General features: G+C 38.8%; 1 protein-coding gene across 16 annotated transcripts in view; it reads right to left on the bottom strand.

Annotated features, from left to right (window-relative positions):
- Nucleotides 1–17,731, bottom strand: part of Pcdh15 (protocadherin related 15) — a 1,427,876-nt gene that overhangs the window by 719,843 nt on the left and 690,302 nt on the right. For 9 of the 16 annotated variants that reach the window (XM_036167872.1, XM_036167864.1, XM_036167873.1 and 6 more), the window contains exon 1: nt 15,014–15,356. The exons of 1 other annotated variant lie outside the window; for it this stretch is intronic. The gene's annotated coding sequence lies outside the window, so the exon portion shown is untranslated. Of the gene's footprint in view, nt 1–15,013; nt 15,360–17,731 lie in introns of those variants that run through there. 6 more of the 16 variants (XM_036167876.1, XM_036167879.1, XM_036167863.1 and 3 more) reach the window with 5 other exon arrangements.

Here is a 17,731-nt window from a genome sequence, read left to right as displayed (position 1 = left end):
TACACATATTCAGGCATGCAGGTAAAGGCATCAGAGGTCAACACTAGGTGTCTTCTACCATCTCTCTTTACCTTAATTTTTGAGACAGAGTCCCTCACTGAAACTCCTAGGATCCTGTTGTGTCCTCTACCCCAGCCTGGCAGTATAGCCATGTGCCACCACATTTGATACTTCAGGTGGGTGATAAGAATTATGCTTAGACTGTCATGCTTGGACAGCAAGCACCTTACCTACAAAGATATCCCAGTCCAATCAATGTGTTTGTGTGTGTGTGTGTTTTGCTTTTGTTTTTCGTACCAAATCATCTTTTCACTTTCCATATTTCCTAAGATAATATTGGTCATTGTATCATTTGAACATCTAAAATTGTTTTAAAATATCCTAAAGTGCCAATTAGTCAATAAGTCTATATTAATAATATCAATGTACATAAGCATAGAGAACACTACAGTGGTAAAATGTTTAAAGAAAACAGTAACTATAACTGGGATTACTGTTTGGAGTGCTCGTGGACAACCTGTCAGATGCCATTCCATATAAATAAAAGAGATCTTGCCAGTGGTGGTGGCGTGCGCCTGTAATCCCAGCACTCAGAAGGTAGAGGCAGGTGGATCTCTGTGAGTTTGAGGCCAGCCTGGGCTACAGAGCTAGTCCAGGACAGGCTCTAAAGCTACAGAGAAATCGTGTCTCGAAAAACCAAAAAAAAAAAAAAAAAAAAAAAAAAAAAGAAAAAAGAAAAGAAAAAAAAAAGAAAGATCTTGTGGCAAGATGTATTTATATTTTTTTCCTCACTGTATTGATACAATGCCAGTATGGTCAACAAAATGTTGATAACTTGAAATTACAACTGACTCCAACTGATTCCATCTCCTCTATTCACACATACAGATATCCTCTTAATGCTTGTTTTTATTATCAAGGAATCATTAGTGGAGTGTAAGCATCAAGTACAGTTGTTTTGTTTTTTTTTCCTTTGAGAACTTTCTCTAGCAAAATCTGATCTGGGTTTCAGTGAATTTGATGTTGCTTAATATTAGACATGTATAGATTATATTTTCTCACTCAAATGTATTGCCTATTTTATGGGTTGAAACACATTGGGTGTACTCAATTTGAGTCTCTGCAAGACCCAGAAGCCATTTGTATACATTTTAAGTATTATCATAAATATTGTTAAAAGGTCCTTCTTAAGGAGCACTACAAAATAGAGACACCTTACCTTAGGGGTCCACACATGCTTAGAATCATTATAGACATCAATGTTTCTCAGTGAGTCTGTGTAAAGCCTCTTATCTCTCCATATCTACACCTGGAGCTAGATTTATATCAGAAAATTCAGCTCTAATACTGAGTAAGGTTGGTGAAGCATACCTAATGTTATTACATTAGAATTGATGTGAAGTAATAACTGTCATGTAGTAGCATCTCTTTTATACAATATTTTGCCTTTCTAACTGGAAGACTGACTTCTAAAATTAGTGGCTCATAGGCCGCTGTAAAATATCAGTTGCAGAGCACATGTCCCTTGTGAGGAAAGCCTAAGGTTCAAGGTTCACAATGAGAAAACAAGAATGAGAACAAGAACACAGGTAAAATATCTATATATTTCTATCTATCTATCTATCTATCTATCTATCTATCTATCTATCTATCTATCCATCTATCTATCTGTGTGTAATAGACAGAAATAAAGATAGAGAGAGAGACAGAAATACAGAGACAGAGAGAGATTTCTGAATGAGTTAACATCAAAGATTTCATCTTCCAATAAAAATTTACACCCAGGCTTAAAGGAAAATTACCTTCCAAGCCAATGCAACCCAAAAGATATCAACATAACTATACTGATATCCAACACAGGGTAACTTGAGCCACATTATTTAGAAAGAATAAAAATGCCTACAACACATTAATAAAAGGAACACTCTATCAAGAAGATATCATAATTGTAAATAAATTTGACACAATGTCATAAAATAAGCACTCCTAGACATAAAGGAATATCGGTATCTAGACACAACAATTGTGGATAACTTCAATACCACATAATCATCAATGAGTTGATAAATTAAATAAGAACTCAACAAAGAAATTTAACTTGTCTCACACACCAAAAGGATGTAAGAGATCCCAATAGAGTATGACATCCAGTACCTCTACAAAACACATGCTTCACGTTAAGACACAAAATTTTCTCCAAAATACACCAAATGCTAGGGCATAGTGCATGTGATAACAAATAGAAAACATACTACAAAAGTTATTACATGCTAACCGACTAGAGTAGAAGGCGGTTACAAGAGAAACTACATCAATTATCCAGATACAGAGTCACTGAACATTATACTTTTGAATAGTTAGCAGGTCACTATAATCAGGGAGACTTTTAGAAAGTAATCAGATTAAAATGAAATCAGTATACTAGAACTTTTGCAATAAGATGAACATAATTCTGAAAGAGAAATTAGTCACAAAGGTTCCTAATATAAAACTCAAGGATGTACTTCTAGGTCATAAACACATCGACAAGTCAAACCTGAAACTAGTAGACTCTTGGTTTCTTTTGGGTAGCTGTTTCCCTCTGGGTTGGACATGACCACTGATGTCCTGAATCAGATCAGATGTGATTTCCCTCGGGTATCTCTTAGGAGATCCAGTCACATTCTCACAGGAAGGGGGCCGGTTCATGAGCCTCATGTGCATCGTGGGAGCTCATGAATTATGACTTTGATGAGATCCTGTTAGCTGCATATTAATTGCCGAGGGGATTTCTTGGTTGTGTAACTGCATGTAGTTGAGTTCTCCATCTTCCTGTAAGTCATGTCAATAAACTCATTGCTTCATGGAGCTGGATTTGGATGCAATCCTTCCTTTCATCTGCCTTGTCCTATCTGGAGTGAATACTATACGATTTTTTTTTTCCATCCCTGGGAAAAGCCACATTACATTTTTCATTAGAATGCATGCCTCAGTGGTGTGGGCTCAAAAAAGGCCATTCTATTAACCAAGATGATTTTCAGAGCACGTTTAGCCAACCAAAGAAATCAATGAAAATCTACATGTTCACAAGATGTGTAAGCTTTAAATCTAGCAGTATGGAAAGCAAGCTAGGCCTATACTTGTGGGACTTAGACCTATACAATTCCTTACTCTTTGCTTTCTGACAAATTTGATTAGGTAGAGAGTGTACCCACAGGTGACTCTGGATAAGTAAAATGAGAAAATAAAACAATAACCTGATGGTATTCATAGCACTCTGAAAATAAAAAAGAAATAAAATGGAAGAGAAAGGGGGAAGGAGGTCAGAAGAGATTAGGAGAAAACAGGTGCATGGGGTTCAGTGCAGGTAAAAAGGAAAGAACAGGAACTTTACACTGGTTATTAAGGGCTAAATAACAGGGTAAACAGGGTATCTGAAATGAGCAGAAGGCAAGAGGAGGAAATGAAGGGCAACATACAGTTTCTCAGTCTGGAATTTTATGTAGTTGTCCATTAGTATAATAAAGATATGAAAAGAAAAGAACATGAGAAGGCCAGGATGAGAAGAGACCACAGCTGAACTTTACACTTACATGACCAAATGGACATGGTTTGAGTTTTGGAATAAACTTAGAAATGTTACAGATATAATCCCAGCTCACACATAAAGGCACCAATTAACATTTTCACAGTAGCTGAAATGCCTCCAAATCTCAGGGAAGAGAACCATTATTGGCCAACGTATCTAGGAATATGTACACATAAGACACAAACCCAAATAAGATAAGAGGAGTAAAAATAAGAACCTCTAACATGCATTGAGAAATAAAAACTTAAAACAATGTAATAATAAATAAAGATAATATAAAGAGCTGAAAGCTTTAGGGATGTAGAGGAACTTGAATCTTGGGAATAGTCAGCAATATCATGTAACGCAAGTCAAGGCATACATACAGTCTTCCTTAAGTTAGCAGTGATGATCTCTGCTGGTGCTGATATAAGGAGGAGTAAAAGATGCTGTGAAGCTGGAAATGATATCCTAATATAAGTACTGAAACTGCTTTAATAATTAACTGATGGTTCATTGAATTTGAAGATGAATTCAGATTTATGAATCTGATTCTTAATAGAGTCAAGGTCCCTTGGCAACCAGTCATTTCCTGTATGAGACTGCTAAGAAAGGCATTTGTATCCATGAGATTGACCCTCATCTCTGAAAGTAGGAAGTAACATGGGATGTCCCTAAAATATCTGCTGATTTCCCCACCAAGGCAACACAATCTCTTTTAGTGGAGTGGGTGGCTTTGCAAACTTCATAACTGAGAATTGGCTTGACAAGCAAGATATTTTATAATAGTTACCAAAATCCCTTTGATTTTCCAACAACAATAAATCACTACATGCATTGTTAAGATTATCTAAAAATTGTTTCTAGTTTGTCTCTAATTAAATTCGAACCCCATGATTTTCTACAAAGCTGCAAGACAGGGCGTTTCTTCGTGAGCAGTAGAAGAGATTACCCCTTCTTCCTGTTAAAGTCTCAACATTCACAGTCAGTATTAAATTGAGCTGCAGCATAGATAAGTGTACTAGCAAACCTGCATGGACATGCACACCTGTGTGAGTATGTATGTGTGTATGGATATGGGTATGTACATATGTGTGCAGGGGGTGCATGTGCCTGTATAGATGTGTATGTCTTAAGCAACAAATAGAGGGCTGAAATGTCAAAAATTGCTGTTGTATAATTCACTAGCAACGAGTTCTCATGTTCTTAGGTTCAAACCAAATATTCACAGCAGCTGGTCATGGTAGTGCACACCTTTAATCCCAGCCCTTGGGAGGCAGAAGTAGGTGGATCTCTGTGGGTGTGAGGCCAGCCTGGTCTACAGAGGGAGTTCTAGGAGAGTCAAAGCTCTGTAAAAGAGAGACCCTGTCTCTAAAGAATAATGAAACAGCATATTTCTCCCATCTTGTTCTACCCCTTCTTCCATAGTGATGTGTCCTGGATCATGGAGTGAGAGCTATAATTAACCCATATTTTTAAAGTTTATCTGAAAAGCAAATTTGAAAATTAAATCCTTTGCTTAACCTGAAATAATTGTTATCTTCTAACTACTCATCTCAGGATGGGAATTAAAGTCCACAGCCACACAGTGGGCAGAGCTCCAGGAGTCCTGGTGAAGAGACAGAGGAGTAATTTTACAAGCCAGAGGAGTCAAGATCATGACTGGGAAACCCAAAAAGACAGCTGACCTGAGCTCCTGGGACCTTATGGACTCTAGGCCGACAGCTAGGGAGCCTGCATGGGACCAACCTAGGCCCTCCACATTGGAGCAAAGTCGTGTAGCTTGGTCTGAGGGCCTAGCTGTGGGACCAAGATCTATCCCTGGCCCATGAGCTGGTTTTTTGGAACCTATTCCCTATGGCGGGATGCCTAGCTCAGCCTTGATGGCAGCGTAGTCCTGTCTGGACTCAATATGCCATGCTTTGTGGACTCCCATGGGAGGCCTTACCCTTTCTGAGGAGTGGATGGGGTTGGGTAGAAAGGAGGTAGGGAGAGGGAGCCGGAGGAGAGAAGGGAGAGGCAACTGTGGTTGGTGCATAAAATAAATACATAAAATTTAATTTAAAAAATACACTAAACCACAAAAATGAAATACAGTAAAAGCAACACCTACTTGTTTACAAATACTGTTCACTGTCTGAGGCCCTCCACCATGTTTTTTTTTTTTTTCTCTTATGTCTACTGACAAAGACTCCTTTCTCTTGATAAAAAGTCACTTTTTTCCCCTCAAATCTGGTATACAGCAAAATTATAACTCAGCCTCTCTTGGACTTAGGAGTGGCATCTCCTGAGAGCTAGAGAGGCACACATGAGAAACAGCTAAGCACCCTTGCTGGGATTTCTCCAACACCCCCACCTACAGAGTGTATAGTAGCAAGTCCACTCACCAGCTCCGTTTTGAAAGCTTAACAAATAATAAAGATTTGACAAATGAACATGGATTTGTTCTATGTATTATTTCTAAGAGGAAAGAGGAAGCTGAAATGCTGTTTTGGTATTTTCATATGCTTCTTCTGTCTCGTGTCCTACATAGAAAAATCATCAACATGCACTGGTAGCTTGACAAAAATATACCCAGAACAAGAACAACAAAACAAAAAACAAAACAAAAACAAAAACAAAAAACAGGCAACAGCCAAAAAACAAATCAAAAGAGAACAACAGCAACAAAACAAGCACTCCCAACGCCCTCTGTTGCAAGCACCTTCCAGCTGTCACCTTCTCTTGCTTGGATCACTACTTTGCCTCCAACTTCATTCCCCTGCCTCCACTACAGAGGCTTTGGAGACTTCCACAAAACAGGGAGAATCATCCTACAGAGTGAATCAGAAAGTCTTGATTCTCGAGTGTGGCAATAGTTCCATTCCCTTACATTGTTCTTGTCATGACTGATAGACTCTGGTACACAGCAGCAAATGCACAAAACATCTTTGAAGACTAGAAGGAAGATTGGTAGGCTATGGAACCAATGACTTGAGCAACAAAATCCGGGGGCAATCTTGGATTTCCTTTATGGCTCCATATGGACCAGATCACAGAGCCAGGGGAAGGAACTCTAAGGAAAATTGTTTCCCCTAGGCAAAGGGATGAGAAGAGGGTATCTTTGCAACACACAGAGATTTGGGTAACATGTAAGCCTTCTGCTACCAACACTAAGAGAGTAACTGTAACCATCATTCTACCAACCCCAGACACAGAATCACAAAGATTATGTAGGAAGTTGGTTTTCTAAAACTTAGCTCTTCTAAAGAGGAACCAGTAGCAATCCATTTTTACAGGGTAACATGATGAGTCTTTCCACGTGCCCACAGGGTGTGAGATGCCCAGAGAGTTGGGTCATCACTATTCATTTATGGCGATCCATCGGTGCATCTGTGGGGACATTTCAGGATGTAGAGCAGATTGCTCACTTCAGTGATAACATTCCTCACCTGGTTTATTGACGCCTGAATGGAACAGATTGAGTCAAGAACAAATCTCTCTCTAGGCTTATTTTCAAGCTGGAAAATGGGTTTCTGGCATTCAGATGTGGACATGAACCAAAATGTACCATCCACTTTCCTGAACCTCTAGTTTGAAGATTATAGGTCTCAGCAATTCTCAGCCTTTGTATATGACCTTTATTTATCTATATCTATGATTTATAATCCACCATCCATCTGTCTATTATCCATTTATCCATCTGTAATCTACCCTCTATCACCTTCAACTATAAACAACTAGTCTAGCTATCTAACAAACATTTCTCTATTTTATCCATCCACCTATTCATGCATCTATTCATATATTCCCATATTTGCTTTTGTCTTGGGAGGAACTATTTCTTAGTATAGTAGTGTTTGCTTATTAAATGTAGAGAGTCTAGAATCATCATTCATTTAGCATTAGAAACAAATGGTTCACTGAGCCTCCAGATCTCACCCTAACATGTTTTCCTAAGGTCATTCAAACCCACCAAGTACGCTTTCACCACAATCCTGTAAAACACATAGCCTAAGCAGGCAGGCTTAGACTAAGCTTGACACTCATTGACTTCATAGTTTTATGTTTCCATTACTGGATACACTCAGTGTGAGAAGAGCTCAGATGAGCTGAATTCCCCCTTCCTCTGGAAGTAAGTTACAGATGAGGTGAGATAAGCCTCACTTATCCTTTGCTGTTGGAGAGTTCAAGATAGTCCCATCCCATCCTGTGGTAGCAAAGCCTCCTGAGCCAGTGTTCCACTGTCTCTTCCTGGGGGCTGTAGTTCTGGTGAAAAACTGAACTCAGATCCTCAGTCAGGGTCAGTGAGCTGGTATAAGTCCTAAATCTGTGTGCTTATATCATTAAAAGCATGGTTGTTACTCAGAAAAAAAAATGGAATTTATATATATATATGAAGATGAGGAAATTATTTGGAGCATAGATGGAATGCTTCCCCCAAAAAATAATAATAATAAATTAGGTATTTAAAAAGGAAGCACAAAAGGTCTACTGATGTGAAAATTAGAAAGACCATGCTGTATAATGATGTATTTGCAGATTAGCATGATTGAAATCCATAGTATTCCTGTGTCTGAAAATAGGATTAAGTGGAAAATGGCAGAGATGTCATATGGAACAAAGGATACCAAGTGTTTTAATTAAGTCAAGTAAGGCATTAGATAGATTGATAGATAGATGTTTGACAGACAGGCGGATATATATCTGTATATAAAAATTAAGAGGACAAGGGGCTAGAGAGACAGCCCAGAGGTTAAGCTTGCTTGGTGCTCTTGCAATGGAGTTTTGTCTATAACATCCATGTTGGGCAGCTAACAACCACTTGTGACTCCAGTTCTATGGAATCTTATACCTTCTTCTGACTTCTGAGGATATTCACACCTACACACAGATACACAAATACACATACACACACACACACACACACACACACATACACACACACACAGAAAAGAGAAAATAAATCAACACCTAAATGTCACTAGCTTAGTAGGCATGTACTGTGTTCTATAAACATTAAGACAGTCTTAGTACCCAATGATGCTGCTATCATTTTAAATGTTATTTTGGAATGTAATGAAGTATAACATCTGAAACTCTGTTGAACTTCATTCTAGTCCTAACCCTGACTCTTGAATCCACATACAAATTTATGTGACATATTCAGAATTCAATATGATTCAAATGAATATTTCTCAATAAATCTTGGGACAATGCCTAGAAATTTTGCTATTTTTCCAAAAATCAAATTCTAGAATTTCAAGAGAGCATGCATCCATATTTGAAGTGTCTGATAGAATGCAATGTTGTTTCATCACCTGTCACCACATTGGATGTAGAGATTTTCAGATATGAAATCAGTCATGAGAGGACATCTGATTGATATCACTTTCCTTGCAGATGCTAAGTGGATGACACCATCAAAGCTCTCTGCACAGTCCTTGGAATATACTGGACACTTAAAATATTATCTTTTACATTTAGCAAATGGACTCTAAAACACATCAAAGAAAGTAGAGAAAAACCATTCAAACAAAACCCTTGCAAATATTCTGAGTCTCTTCAAATGTGTTCCTATCTGCATGAGAAATGATGTGTTCAGTGGGGAGAGCTCAGTACTGAAACATTTAAGATTGTAAGGTCCAATAAATAAACCTGCATTTTAGAATTTGAATCTATTTGTTACTTTCTACCTAGAGCCTGGTGTTGCTTTTATCCTTATTGTTCACATTTTCATTTATAAACCAGACATACTCTTTATTTCCTCCCATGTCTTCAAATTAAAAATACGCACAAGTTTTATTTTCTCTATTACAAACATCCTCTGACCCTACATTTATCTACTTTAACTTCCAATAGTACTTTTTAAAAAATTGTTGTTACTACAAAAATAACCCATTTCCCAAATTCCTAGCCCCTTTCTTCCATAATAACACATGGTTAAAAGTAAACTATTATAATGCCAATTGCATCTTTAATAAGTGGGCTGGACCACAGGGAAACACCTGCTCCAATGTTTCTGCCCATTAATAGAACATCATCTGGAACCCGGAAGGAGGAAGCAGATTGCCATACTGCAATATTTCATATTAAACAACAAAATTGCATTTCAGCTCAGAAAACAATATTCAGAGAAAAAGCATGGTTTATTAAATATTTCAGTGAACTTGCTAGTACACTTTCTTTAAGTCCCAAATGAAAGTCCCAAAGAAATAATAAGAGGCCATCGCTCATACTTGGGTTTTATAAGTGAAGTAACTAGCTGATCAGTATTAAATGCTGTACAGTAGCACAAGCAGAATGAGGAGGAAGTGAAATGTTTGACTTTAGCTCTGATTTCAATGCTCCTGCTTTTAGGATGGTGATGGTAAAGATGGTGGTGATGATAATTAAGATAAGTTATGCTGATAGTGATGATGGTGTTATGCCACATAATAGTCTCTACTTGTTCAAACCATTCTTGACTCCAGGCCCTAGATCAGATGGCTTGCATAGGCATTGTTCTATATAATTTCTACATAATCTTTACAAATATAAAGTAATGCTTGGAGAAGTCACAAAACTTGCACATTGCTGCCAGGGCCTGGAGACTAGCTCAAGTTTAGTCACTCCAGGATGTACATTATCTCCCATAACAATGTCTCTATAATTCCACCTACGGAAATAAGAAGACCATTTCATCCACCCCTCCACCTCTCACCTATGCATACTGTACCCCATCCACCATCCTTTGAATGCAGACTGTTTCTTCATCTTCTCTCTTTTCCTTCCATCTACCTCAGGTCCCCTTTCCTTGGTCTCTGTTTCTCATGCACTGCATTTATTTCCCCATGCATGGTGCTAGGTTATGTTACATTGGGATTTGTTTGAGAAATGGCCTGCGTGGATAGTCAAGGCTAGCCTCAACTCAAGATCCACTTGTTTCTACTTTCTCAGCTCTGTGATTTATAGTGACAAGCACTAACTCAGCACTCTGGGATTTTGTTTTGTTTTCTATCAGTCATTCAGCGGTCTCTATTACTGTCAGTCAATTTGTGTGCATATATCTCTGGCCGGGCTTGTCTGTTTATATCCCTTCCTTCTCAACCCCTGTCATTAATTTTTTATCTCTCTCACAATGCGTGTGAGTCTTCGTACACTCCTCCTTTGAGCCCACCTTCCATTCTGCCTCTCACCTTACTGCAGTACCCCTTTCCTTCTTTTTTGTTGGTGAGCATTTGGGTGGCTCCTCCTGTATTTGTCAGTTTTTGAGACGTGTCTGTAACTGTCTGTCCCTCAGCCGAAACGCTGAGTTCAAAAGCAACAGAAGCTCTCATCAAGTTCTAAAGACCCTTCTCTGGATTTCAGTGATGTATGCAAAGTGGAAGAAACCAGTCCATTAAATTGCAAAGCAAAAAGGAAGTCCCTGTCCTTGGATAAACAATTTGCGTCCCCATAAAGATTCAGTGGTGCAGAAGCAGAAAAGGCCCCATTCTGACACCTCTGTGAAGACACAGTGCAGGCATTCACTAGCTGGGTCCAGTTGAATGATGAACTTCATCCCTCAGCACTCTCCTCCCCCATTCAGGAAACAGTGCTTAATTCTGCCCCAACCCGCCCTTTCACTGGCCATGGGAATGAGTGTCCTTCCACAGTGGTAGGAGCTCTGCACCTGCCGTGGCCTGAGAATGCTTACCCTCTGAAAGCCATGCAGAAGTGACACCTCCTGTCAATTCCTTGCCTATCAAGAAACACAATAAACAAGCTTTGAATTTTCCATTTACCAGCCTGAAGGAGAGAAGTGCTTTATTATCTGTAGTTTCCTGAAATAATGACTACTTGTGCCTTATGCATTTGTGGGATCAGTAGCCATGATCTCATATTTATGGCTGAACACATCCTTCAAACTGCTGGTGAGAAAAGAGAAAAACCTTTCCATTTGTCTGCTCAGGTAGAAACTTATCTTAAGACAGAAGTTTTGCTGGTGTTATTGGCATGTACACACACACACATTGCACACTGAGTGAATACAAGAATGCCAAAACTGGATTTTAGATTATTTAACACTGACAGTCCACATACCTCCTACTTAATGTCCTTGCTGATAACAATACTGAAAGCTGAATTGGAAATGAAAATACTTGAAGGACAATGCGGAAGGGATGTGCTGAAGTCCCAAGGAAAATAATTACTGTCCTTGGAACATTATGGGAAGCTCACTTGTTTCTTATATAAACGGTACTTGGTGTGTGTACACATGTATGAATGTATACACTATGAACAAGCATGCCTTTTTATGGTCCTGTGAGCATAGCTCTGTGTGCATGCATGTGCATGTACATGTGTATGTATATCTCTTTGGGTGTGTATAGGTGCACATGTGAGTACACTCTTGCGTGCCTGTGTGTATGTGTCCACCTAGCACATCAGTCTCTGACTCCTCTTCAGACTAAGACCAACTAACATTTGCCTTCACCTTCATCCAATTCTGTTACTTCAGTTACACATTGTTGTGATGCGGATACAGACAAGGCTGCTCCTGCTCACTTTCAAGATCAACCCCAAGGAAGGAAGGACTACATTTTAATTTCTTCGTATATTCACCTTTCTTGTTGCCACTCTAATCTCAGTGACCCTAGGATTGGATGTAAGTGACTATTTCTTCTCAGCTCAATTTCAAGGTGTTTGAACCTGTGGCTTTAAGGAGAATATAATCCTGCTGTACTTATTCAGAGTTACTCTTCTTTCTCAAAATCCACTAAGGGTCTGGATGAATTCCCACAGTTCTTTGTAATATTTTGCATGCAGCTCAGCATCATGGGACCAGGAAAACAATACACAAAGCCCCACAAGTCATCTGTAGTTTCAGTCCCATCTGCAACCTTATAAAGTGACGACACACAAAGACCTGCTCCTACAAGGAAGCAGGTGTCACCCCCATGTAAGCTTTAGTAGAGAACATAGAAAGTGGGTTTTGGAAAGTTACTTTTAACTGCACTGATAATTACAATGACATAATTTCCACTATCATTTTATGTGTAAAAACCACCAGGACATTAAGTCACATGATTTTTTTTTTTAAACAAATTAAGGATCCTAAAAGGAAGGATGATTCCTTAAGAAAATTGTAAGAGAAAAACAAATACCAAAAAATAAAAACCCAAACAGCAACAATTATGACTATAACCCAAATTTATGATTAATCAATAAACACGAAGTCACAGATAAAGTGGATTCTTTAGACAGCAGACACAGCCTCTTTGTTTAGATGTAATGTGAACTCCTAAAAGATGGCTCAGCAGGGAAAGGCACCTACAGATAACATGATAACTTATAGCCAAGACTGATAACATGAGTTTCATGCCTACCGTCTCCTACCACATGGGAGAATGAAGGAACAGGCTTCTTTCTATATGTTGTCTTCAAACCTCCAAAGGTATGGAGCATGGAATGGGCATGTCAGCTAACATATGCACACACATCAAAAATCAACACAAATAAAATATGAATTTAAAAAGAATTCAGTCTTTCTGTTTAGATTATTATTGCTAACAACTTGAATGTACTCAAAACCATGTATTTCTATGCAATGTTAGGAAGGCAAAAAAAAAAATGTAAGTATCTTTTAAACCAAAGGTCCCCAGTGTTTAAAATAATGTTGGGATAAGTATTGGTCCATGAAAGGACTCGGTCGTTTTTTACACCATAAATTCAGGCTCTTACAGAACCATGTCTTCACTTTTACAACACAGGGCAGCAGATCCTCAAACTTTATGAATTGGTCATACCTGGGTTTTTTAATTTCCCTTTTATAAAACAGACTCATTTTTATTAATGAAATAAAAGTCCCCATTGTCTGGTGGTAGCAGAGAGGAATAATTAATAAATCAACAAAACCTGGAACTTTTGACAATGCCAGTCAAGGCAGAAGCTTGCTCACTTGCCTGCTTGCAAATACTGGATTAAAGAAGAAAAATTATTCAAAATTTAAATGTGGAAATATTGAGAAACACAATCTACTTCCCTTTAAATTCACTTTTATATTTAAAAGCATGGATGATTTGCACAACTGATTTTACAATTTTCATGCTTACTGATCTCATCAATTATTCACTATCATATCATCAAGTTAAGAATGTCTCACAAAGATTTTATGTAAATCTCTTCATATGCAGTGTTCACAGTCACTCCATCATTTCCTACAGGACAGTCCATAAGTGAGTCTCACGCTCAGACCTGCTCATGTCCCTTTGAGGTTAGTGCTTAGGGGTAACTTTTTTTGTTAGGGTTCTAGGGATGGATTGGCATGGCTCACTGAGCACCAGCTGGGGTTGAAGAGGTCACCTCTCAGTGGAACTGAGCACCCATTAAACTGCACCTTTCTCTCACAGGAGAAGAGGTCCAGAGGCAGAGGTATCAAGTTGCTGAAACTTGAAGACTCTTAGGTGCAGATAAACTGTGGCTCAAACTCAAGGACTGAGAACAAAATAGAGGAATGGAAAGCAGAGGCAACTTGCAGAGAAACATTAACATCTTCATAAAAAGCTGGCCCATAGACCAAACAAACCTGAGGCAACATTCTATGCTTAAAATATGCCTTCTTGAGAAACAATTGAATCCCTTCTCTAAAGCTAAGTGACACCACGACTTAGGCATCTGGTTTCTATTCATGACAACCGGGCCCTTTTCAGTAAGTCAGACTGGAGTTAACTCCCCAGGATACACTGCATTTTAGTGAACCCAGGGTCTGCAGATCTGTGCTGCAATTCCATTACACCAATGGCTTTTGTGTACAGGGCACACACATTAGAATCTCAGGAGACCAAGCTTAAAACTAGTTACTCGAGGCCCATTTCCCCAACCCAAAAAAGTCTGCAAAGTAGGAAAGTTATTGATACCATATAGGACTATTTTTGTATTACCAGGAAAACATCAGCATAGATCCAAGCCCTACAACTCTTTCCCAGACACTTTCCAAAAGTAACGTATTTTCCTGTGCACTAAAGAAGTGATGGTAACATCATCCAGATCCACAATAGAATAGACCAGCAGACAGGACAGCATTGCTCACCATTCACTATATCAGGTCACTTACAAATTAATACTTCCAGTAACTTCACTCATAAAATTAAACACTGGTATTGGTGCACATAAAACACAGCACGCCAGGTTTTATACTTTCAGAGGGAGATAAGTAGAGAAAGCAATTTAGGCTTTTTTTTTTCCCAAAGCCAAATGAAGCAGTTATAATTCAAAAAGCATTCATATGACATTGGCATCTCAAGAAAAATCGTAAGACGACTCAGCCATCAGGAAGAAAAGGGGACAAGCAATTTCCAGAAAGTAAGTCCTTGGCCACCACTCCTGTATGCACCGAACAAAGGTGAGAGAGAAGGGTGTCATAACAGAGAAACATCACGTCAAAACAAGCTTTCCGTGTCCTACGGAGCTCACTGCTGTCTTAAACTCAAAAGAATATGAAAAAGATGGGAACAAGGAACTTACTTGCCATTTAAAGTTTCTTCTTTAGTCGACGCGAGCTCATGCAGTAACTCTCCATGCCAAGATCGCCCCTGCACATCCTGCTACAAACCACCAGCGTTGGCTCACTCACTTTTGTCTCAAGATGATTCATTCACAAGTTATGCTCCTGTTTATGATGAAGCATTAATATCCACGTTCATTTCATCACACACACAAGCACAAAAATGTTACTGGAGATGTATAAAACACAATAAAACAGAATCCCTTAACCTATTAACCGAGGAGGGATCCCATCCCCTCTCTCCATGTTCAGAGGAGCATGCCAACTGCCTCAGGTACCAGGAGAAACTAACTCCAAGCTGCTAGCGGGGATCTGCATGCCCTCTATCTGTGGCTATTAGCTCAGCACGTTGATCAGCTGGCTGAAAAGCAGCAGCAGCAATCAGCTCTCCTACTCCTCTAGGCTTATACCAGGAGACAGTTGGATGTGATCAGCCACGAGGAGGCTGCTGAATGCTTTGCACCAATTAGTAGCAGATGCTGCGGCCCCAAAGACAAATCGACATCCCACTGTCCTTGCTCACCGAGAGGGCTTTATTATACCCTGTCCTCTTTGCCTGTCTGGTGGGTCTCTGTTCTTTTGTGTGGTTGTTTGTACTGTTTCAATTAAACAGGATTAGGAAGTTCAGCGCTTATGTTCAGTGACAATATTATTGACCAGGCAAAAATAATGTCTTTAGCTCTGTTCACCGTCGCCCCCTCTTTCTCTTTGGCTTGTTTTTCCCTTTCTGCCTAATCCCTGTCCTCAAATACAACTTCTAAAACCAATGCTTTCACATCTGCGGTCCACTGGGGGCGGGGAGCCAACAAAACACTCAGGCGTTCATCTGGAGACAAAAGTTAACATTTAAGGTTTGTATAATCATGCATGTCTCACAGAAGGGTGCTATGATGAAACTTACTCTGAAACTGGGTCCATTTCTAAAACATTGTTATATGGTACCTTCACACTAATATTAAGACTTGTAGAAACTAGTGAAATAGTGAGCTCTAACCAGAGTCATGTTTTGAACAAACACATCCATGCTGCAAAGTATTTACTCAAGTCAAATTCAACTTTGCCAACGAAGTTCAGAAGATACACTAGTGGGCAGAGGAAAGGCAAATATCCTAATACCTCAGCCACAACCATGTAAGTACCCAATCCCTCCCCTATGCTCTGAAAGCCCTACAATCTCCCTGGCTCACCAAGGTGGACCGGGTGTGCACTCTGGTGGACTCTGTCTGTCTCTAGTGCTCCTCCTGGAGAAGAAGACATTTGTTCACAACTCCAGAAAAAGAGTGATACAACAATGTGAAAAGAGTCATTTGACTCAGCTGTCACATTTGAGGGGTACAGATATCAAGAGCTTTGTATAGGCAGCTGCTTTCATAAGAACAACTAACTGCAATTTTGTATTAATGAGAAAGCCATCCCCTCTCCTGGGAAAGTTCAATTATAACTTCCATGACACATCAGAAAATCGGCCACAACACAGAAAATCCCATCTCTTCCTTGTCTTCTATGAGAAATTAGATCATCAAGAGGAGGTTTCCTGAAATAGCTGATTTTCCTTTTTTTTAATGAAAAAGAAATGACCACGTCTGTGTTTAGATAGCAGCAAAAATATTTTTTATTAAAAATTAGTGAACTGTAATATCATGCAGAGTTTAAAAGTAAATTTTAGGCAAACAGTTTTAAAACAGACCAGAAAAGGGGAGGTAGTGTCCGAGAAAATGAAATAGCATATTAATATAGAAGGAAGTCTTCTATGGTAATGATTTCTGTTAAATAAACAATATAGAATACTCCAAACATATTCCCACTCCTCTGGTTCTCCATCTCTTTCCATCTCTCCCTCTTCTTAAAGCCCAGTAGAATTAACCTCTGCATACTCTTAAGGAGCCATAACTTCATTTCTTCAATAAATCTATAATTTAATTAACATAAATATTTCAAGACATGCCTGTGAGAATATATAGCATATGGACATTTGTTTTTAATTTGCTTTTATTAACAATACCTATTTTGTTATTTTCTTTAACTTTGGTTTTTAGTGCATTTATTTCTGTGCTTGGTTATTTACTCAGTGTATGTGTATGCTTGCATCATTGTTCATGTCTGTGTATGGAAATCAAAAGGCAAAGAGTCAGTTTGACTGTTCCAACAGCGTAAACTCTGGGTATCCTACACTTGGTCCACAGCAAGTGCCTTTACCCACAAGGTGTCTCACAGGTCTGGATATTGAGTTTCTCATTTTAGTGTCTGTATAGAATCTTAGATTAACACAGACAAATTTCTAAACTCTACTTTACCATCATAAGCAATGTTTTGCGTTAAGTGGGATTTATACCAATATGGTAGCCTGCAAGTTTTGTTTTCTGCCGGGGGCCCTGGATATCCAAATAAAAAGGGATTGTTTCTTTTCAGGACAGACATACTTGCCATGAACACTCACTAAAGTGAGGACTTTCTAAGTGTCCCAGAGATACAGTGGTTGAGGTATATCACCCTTAGCAGGTAGTCTGGTTTATGAAATATAATACTCTGGTGGGCAAAGAGTCTGCCACATGAAAGGGATATTTGAAAACACAGCAGACCATTACATATGGAAGTAATAAATGTTATCTTATTTCAAAAGAAATAATATGTCACATGTTTTGGGAAAAAATTAAATATTGAAAACCTTTAAAAATGAA

The sequence above is a fragment of the Onychomys torridus genome, chromosome 18 (genome assembly GCF_903995425.1).
Source record: "Onychomys torridus chromosome 18, mOncTor1.1, whole genome shotgun sequence".
NCBI classification, from domain to species: Eukaryota; Metazoa; Chordata; class Mammalia; order Rodentia; family Cricetidae; genus Onychomys; species Onychomys torridus.
The sequence above is the reverse complement of the archived record's forward strand: the minus strand, read 5'-3'. Positions and strand labels throughout refer to the sequence as shown.